The sequence below is a fragment of the Petromyzon marinus genome, chromosome 35, assembly GCF_048934315.1.
Source record: "Petromyzon marinus isolate PM22_M1 ecotype Great Lakes invasive population chromosome 35, UKy_Petmar_22M1.pri1.0, whole genome shotgun sequence".
Taxonomy (NCBI): Eukaryota; Metazoa; Chordata; class Hyperoartia; order Petromyzontiformes; family Petromyzontidae; genus Petromyzon; species Petromyzon marinus.
The window spans coordinates 8,518,099-8,525,973 of NC_133701.1; positions in this window are offsets into that span (position 1 = coordinate 8,518,099).

Genomic DNA, 7,875 nt, shown 5'->3' on the forward strand with positions numbered 1-7,875 from the left:
ATTACAACTGCCACCTTGAATATACATATATGACGTGTCGGTTTATATATATACTATTAACTAGCAGCCTAAACGCCTTTTGGACGTGATCATTCATCCCTCCCTCTCTCCGGATGTGACATCAAGCCAGCCAACCAGCAAAACCTTTTTCTAATGCAGCATGATTTAGTTTCGTCTCCACGTGAGAAAACGCCGAGACCGTGAGTCTCTTTGTCACGAGAGATGTGATGTAGACTTTAGAACAACAGAAAATCAAACTTAATCTGCTACAATAACACGGTAGTTATTTCACTTTGCTATAAACCTGGCCACCTGAGTCTGATTCCCTACCACGGCTAACATCAGTGGCGAGTGATATCTGAACTGGCTACAGCACCCCCCCCCCCCCTTTTGCATCTACCGATCCACGCTTACCAGCATGGTGAAGTATGGTCAACAACCCGCCTTGAGGCCTTCATCCAGTAGTGGATTAGCAAGGGGCTGTGAATCGGCGCTATTAAATAATTATCATCTACAAATCTTTTTTTTAAAACCTCACCGCCTATGCGTCCCAAACGTCACCAACTCCGCACTGACCGGTGAAGTATGTCAAAGTATGTCAAAGTATGCCAAACGCAACCCCCTTCATGACTGACAGGGCGATGGGAGTCCTTAATCCACCAGTGGATTAACAAAGGGGGCCCTGAATCATTATGACCAAATAGATATCTCCGAGGTGCAAGCGGTTCTTTTTTTACCGGAGACACACAAACCCCCTCCCCCCCCAACATTTAAACATTCATGATGGTAAGTCGAGGGCACACACACACGCGCGCGCCCAGCGCAGACGGAGGCCACTGTTCAAGCGCCATTATTTGAATCCTTTAATCCACAGGAGCCTCCCGATCGCTTACACGCGGCCAGGAGATGCCAGACAAGCCAGGCCCCGATTGTCTATTATGCATGAGCGCAGCTTGCCAGTAGAGTTGGTACACAATCATAGGTGTCATCGTCGCGTTACAAGACGCTGGATGGCAGCAGCCCTGTAGCTTTCACGGGCTGAAGGCCCATCCCTCTTGTATAAATTTCCTGTGGATAAATAGGCCACGGAGGAGTGGTGTTCACTAATTTTCAGAAGGGGGCCCACTTTCGCCGATAAGACACCATCATGTGTGCGAGGGCCGCCACACATTTGAAACCATTGTGGGGGTTTCACAGCAGCACGACGATGATAGGGGGTATTGTCACTCTTTGTGTAATGTTGGGGCCGCACATCAGGGTCAGCACTGAAGGTCACCAGGGGCTGCCCGTGGCCCGCCGGCCTTGCAATGGAGAATCCTGGACGAGGCTGAGACTGTCCGCTGAACGAGGACTGAAAACCCGGCCAGGTAGCGCAGTCTTCGAGCGAGCAGCTCTCAATCGGAAGGATCTGAGTTCAAATCCTGGTTGAGAGACTCAGCCCATCATCACCACCTCCCCCCACCCAGGCTCGATAAAAGTAATACCACATTGTGGAGAAGTCAACAGTGGTTATTCTATGGGTAGACTCATCTTCGCCATAGGAATGTGGAATTTCAACCAATGGCTCAGGGCTATAGACATCGGATGAGAACCGCTTCAATGCTCAAACGAGCGGGAAATTAAATGGGATTTTGTTCCTGCCACATTTTCGAGTTAATAAGTATCAAAGTTTCACCGTAAAATAATCCACGGGCAAAATTAGACGCGGTTTAATTGTATTATTATTCCTCTTAGTATTATTCTGAGGCGACTATAACTTTTAAGGGGGAGAGAATCGTGCGCTTGCGAAGCATATTACTCGCGACCGGCTGCCAGGTGGAACGTTTTAATCATTATAATTCAACTGTGCACACGGCTTAAATTAATCAAGAGAAATTCTCCGAGGGTAGGAAAAGTGCACTGTTATTACGAAAGCTCCAATTCCATTTGTTTGCATTCTTTCAGAAGTTCAGCACAATAAAAACGCTCCTTTCTTTGAATGACGGATTTTGTTTGCGTGTGCGTTTGTTGTTGTTGTGTCGAGCACGTTTGAAAATTGACGACGGTGTGGGTGGGGTTGCTATCTCACTACAACTCGATTCTGATTTGTGAGTCCACAAAACCGTTACCCCCCCCCCGCCCCCAGGCCAATCTCACTTCGCCCCCCCTCCTCCTCAACGCTCTCGAACGAAACCACGAAATAACATCGCCGTTACCTGTAATGTACAGCGGTGTCGTGTTTCCGCCTTTTATGAAGGCGGTAGACGGTTGGGTGTGTGGCTGGGTGGTTGGCTGGGTGGCTGCGGGTTAGGAAATGAATAGGTAAGCCAAGGTGGCTTCGTTTACTCTTAACGGGAGAGGCAGGGTCGTGACGCTGGTCGGTCGTGGGGTCAAGCGTCTGGACGTTCTCGCAGAGGTCCGCGGAGCAACGCTCGGAACGAATTTCCTGGGTTGGGGCGGGCGGTCGAGGGCCCACCGTTTTTGCGCGAGATGTCACGGAGCCGTGCACGTTGGGACGAGTCTTGCGTTCGTTGAAGCCCGAGTTGAGAGAAGCCAGCGTGACGCTGGGGAGAGCTGTTTTTGTGTGTGTGTGTAGAATTCTTAAAGCTGAAACGTTTGCGTGACGCTGCGTTGGGCACGGAACGTCAGCGAGAAAAAAAAATGTTATGAATATCTAAAGATCGCCGCGTTCGTCACCTGCAACACTGCGTCAAAAAGAAAAAAAGAAAAAATATCTATAGCGTGAAAATCTGACGTTTTGGGCAATGGGCCTGCTTCATTGCAGAGAGATCATCTCTTGCTTTGAATGCTTCAGCGTTGAGTGTGCTGGCATTTGCAAGTGAAACGTGGACTCTGGGGGGGGAAGGCTACAATCCGACTGGCAGAGCAATACCGTCCACCGTCCAAACTGCTACCAACATCTCCAGACGCTTCACTGGAGACGAAATAAAATGTATCCATACGCACACAAAAACAAATGGGGTCTGAAGGCCGGGATTTGAACAAGGGCAGCGGAGTCTCGATAGCACAAAACTTAAACTAAACGATGCTTTGCGTTGCCAGGTAAGGCCCGCTGAGCTGTATAGCTCTGTCTCAGAAGCGACCTGGCCACGAATGATCGCTCAACCGAGTGGCTTGTCACGTGGACATTTACAGCAGGCGAACACTCTAAATGTGGAGAGAAAACCCGGAGAAAAATCCACGCTACCGAAAGGGAGAACATGCAAACTTCAAATTAAACAGGTGTCGGGGTCGAACCCATACGAGGTAAAGGCGTTAACAGCTCACCACCGTGGCGCCGCAAGTGGGAGGAGAGAATTCCAGACGTCAGGTGCAGAAGTCGAGCAGAAGCGGCGACCCCCTCGCCCAGTCCCTGCCCACGGGAGCGATGATTGTGCCCGTTGGGTGGCATTGTAAGACTGCGGTCTCCATCACCGCTGCTGGAGAGGAGACACTGAGCCGCTGCGTCGAGTTGCGTAGGACTCACCATGATCGTGTAGCAGTGGAACTCCACTTGATGGGGCGAAAGATGCGTTGGAGATGTTGCGTTGCAGAACGAAGGGGCGAGTTGAGCCGACGGGGGGGGGTTCGTGAGAGAGAATCGATGCAAGCAGGGATGACGATGGAGGAGTCTGATGAGGAGGAAGGTGGCGTGTCAGAATCACAATCTTTGTTTAGAACTGGACGAATCCGATGAGCTATGAAGCTCTTGTTCACAGATGTCCAGCAGGGGCGAGTCAGAGAGTTACAACAACAACAACGAACAGTACAAACACCGATAGGAGTGCAAAGTATAGGAAAGGTAAGCAAGTCACTAAAAAATAATAAATACAAACATAAATATAAATGAACGTTCATGAAGTATATAAGTACAAATTGCAAAAGTATATCGATTCCTACCGACTTTTCAACAATAAATGCAAGCATGAGCAAGCCACAAAAACAACAACAACAGTTCTAGACCCCAGCAAGACAACAACAACAGCAACAACAACAATCCCAGAATAAAACTGCACATTCAAATTGAACTATCGACTATACACGGGGTGAGGATCGAATAGTCACAAATCACATTTGCTCGTTGTGGTTGCATGCGGGGCATCTCCCGGGAGGGGGGAGATGGAGTGATGCAGATGATGGAGAATAAGAAGCTGAAGCAAGGGGGGGGGGGGGGTGGAGGGGGGGCGGTGATGGATCACCTCGCCGGAGCAATGTGAGCAGTGTCCGCGAGCTTCTCTCCACCGGCCACGTGTGTGGCTGGCATTCAGTGGCGTAGCAAACTACATCGTCGTCGTCGTTGTTGTCGGGTTAACGCGTGGTGTTAGCAGTCGGCATTCGCGTCGAATGCTATCCGCAACGGAGGCTGTTTTGGGGGGTTATATCGCGTAAGTATTAATGTGTCTCTAAACCCGCCACCGCTCCCGAAGCAGCCAGTTGGTGAGGTCTGTCACGTCAACAAAACGTGCCAATTCGTTACGAGTTCAGCTCACCGGATGTGTTGGGGAGGAGACCCACGACATTTACAACATGTATCAGCTCAGGGCTGTGCGGCAAATCGCTCAGGTGGGGCGCCAATATTTGATTTCGCTCGCACGGTCGCACCTAGGCTGCTACATATCGCGGTCCCTCTTGCCTAATCACGTCCTTGCATACCATTTTGTTCTTTTACAAACTGTCGTTGAAAGCATTTCTCATGCTGGTTGTCAAGGGGGCCCCATACTCGTAGCTTTGACCACCAGGGGGGTTGTGGGGCAAGGCCCCCCACCCCGCCGCTGCCCGCCACGCGAGTCACGCGGCTGCCAGGAATCGAACTCAGATCCCCCACGCATTCAGAGTGCGCTGTAGGCCAACCGCGGCACCACCGCTCTTGCGCCCACTGATTCCGCGAGATGTATTTATTCCGCCGACGCGTGGGCGTGACTCCGCGTTGTGTTTCAAGTCGAGCGCCCCCGCGATTTCTGTGTTTTTGTTTTTGTGTTCGCCGCCGGTGACGTGAGAAGGCCCTTTGTGAGCGTGGGACAGAGTTCTCTTGACGGAGGCTCGCGCGACGATGGGCAAAGTCACAGTCACTGTGGGTCTCGGCGGGGGGGGGGGCCCTCCTCCCTCTCGCCACCCCCCCCCCCCCCTTGACCCCCCCCCCCCAATGTTCCGTTTGGAATTGATAAAAGCTACCATACTGCCTCTACTTGACTACTGTGACATCGTGTATAAATCAGCCCCAAGTACTGTACTGAAGAAGCTTGATTCCATCTATCACTCGGCCTTAAGATTTACATTGAACTGCCCATATAGGACTCACCACTGTGATCTCTACATTGGGTCAAACTTAACATCTCTTAATGTTCGACGGCTTGTGCACCAGATCGTATTTATTCACGATGTACTTGCAAAATAATCCGCAGACTACCTGCTGGATCTCCCCTCTGTTTCAAAGAACAAATTTGACCTCAGGTCTTCGCTCGTTTACCAGCTTCACATTCCCCTATTGCCGTACAAAAACTGGAGGAAGGGCCTTTGCTATTGATGCCCCCAGGGTCTGGAATGCTATTGCCAATAAACTGCAACTTGAATCGCTACCAATGAGATTTTCTCTCAAAACTGCTCTAGAGGAGTTGTACACCCCTAGCTGCCACTGCTATTCATTGGCGTAAAATAAAATAAAATGTTTCGTTCCGGATGACGCTGCAAAGTATTATCTGTATTTTGATTTAGCGTGCTGATCTTAAAGGTGCATTGAAAAATGTGATACTCCCACTGATGCTTCTATTGTTGTGGAGTAACTTATGCAGCCAGCTATGGCTCTAGGATTTGGTGTTACATGTTATTTATGTAGTTTATTGTAAAAATTCGGTCAGTCCCTATGATCACTGTTACGTTGCAATTATGGCTTTATTTTTTGGGGATTTTGAAATGTTTTTTGGTTTGGACATGTTTGTTTTGTTGTAGTACGGAGTTAGACTGACGGCCTTAATCTAAGTTTTCTTGTGGTTGCTGTTGTTGTTGTTTGACATGCATCCCATTGGGATTTTTTGCACACAGCGTTGGTATACGGTGCTTTTTTCAGGAATATTTTGCTGTTTTTTTAATGGATTTTCTGTTTGCACAGTCACACACTTTAAGATGTTTTTCTTGTTCGTGTTTTGTGTTTTTGTTTGTTGTGATTGCGCCCGATTCAAGAGCCGAATGGCTCACAGGGCTATACCAAAATAAACAAACTGAAAACTGGAACTTAATCTCACATCCCATCACCGTGTTCAGATATGGCTAAGCTCCCCCACAAGAAATAATTTTGGATAAAAAAAGAATCACGGTTTTTTTCTTCGTCTTATTCTCCTCCTTCCTCGTCCTTCCTCTTCCTTCCTTCCTCATTCGTTCTCCTTCCTTCTCCTTCCTTCTCCTTCCTGCTACAATGTGACAGAGACGCCGATTGTGCCGATGACGGAACGATTCCATTTGTTGAAGTCACGCTTTCCATGAACACAAACCAATAGGTCGCACAAGAGACCGAGTGAAACACTGCAACGCGAGGGGGAGGAGAACGTGCACGACATGTTCTCTCTCGTCCCTGTCCGTGACGTCTGGAAGAGAGGCTTTTTTTATATGCATATATGAGCAAGGGGAAGGGAATAAGAGGGTCGGGAGAAGGGATGACAGCAAAGAGGAAGAGCGAATGAGAGAGGTGGATGTTGAGTAATACGTGCATAGAGAGGAGCCTACACTAAGTAACGAAACGATGTTTATTATCACCGGGTAAGGCCCACTGAGCCGTGTATTTCTTTTTCAGGAGTGACTTAGCTACAAATGATCGCTTAACTGAAGTGGCCCATCGTGTGGGAATGTAGAGCAACCAAATACTCTAAACGGGCGTTGATAAATGTGGAGGGAATAACCGGAAGACCCGCAGAAAACCCACGGAGAGTGAGAACACGCAAACTCCAACTATACAGCCGGCGTCAGGGTCGGGGTCGAGCCCACGACCCCCTGTATACCATGCGAGGCAGTTAACATCTCACCACCACGGCGGGTTTATTTCGCAGTGCGTCAACCACCGCGCCACCACTCCCCCCCTCCCACACACACACACCAGTCGACGTGCGGTAGCATTACTGCAGGGCTTTGCGAAGAGACCATTTGTTTATGAAGTTTGACATGTTTCCCTGATTATTTTTTTTTACACATTTAGATTCCCTGTGGTTACAAATGCACCGTGCTGCAGACGCATGTACTTGAGGCTCGTCTCTGTGTGGAAACTTTATAGGGCAAAGCAATTGCTGTAAAAAGTAATAAGTGCAGCAAATAGTGGCTGTGGCTGCAAGCCTCCATGCGTTTAGCAGTTGTAATGTTTACTGGCCAAATGCATTGCTCTCCGACGACTTACAGTTCAACTTTTGAACCCACACTCATGAGTTTGGGCCAATAGGACTCCAGAGTTAAAAATATTTGTGAACATGTGTTTGCATGTTCTTGAGTTTTTGCAAGTAAATGTCTCGGTTACCGTGTGTTTTTTTTTATTTACGTGTTCTTCTAGGTACTTTTGCATGTGTGTATGTGTCTGTGTGTGCTGTGTTGGGTTAGCACATATGAATGTTGAACTTCTTTTGCAACGTACGTAGTCAACGGTGCTTCATCGGAGGTGCAGGGGAAGGACAGCAAACTAAACATTAAAAGTATTTTTTTTTGTGTTTCGTTTGCTGGGTAGCGTCAGGATAGTGGTTAGCGGCTCTGCGCTCTAAACCCGCCAATCCAAGTTCAATTCCGGCTCACAACTAATAACAGTGGAAAATATTTGAATCGACGGTGGCCCTTTCCCATGTCGACTCAGCCTCAAATTTTACTTGATACGGTGTGTAAAAAAATATATCGGCACTGGCCACCCAATTCCTCGTGTGCCGCGCG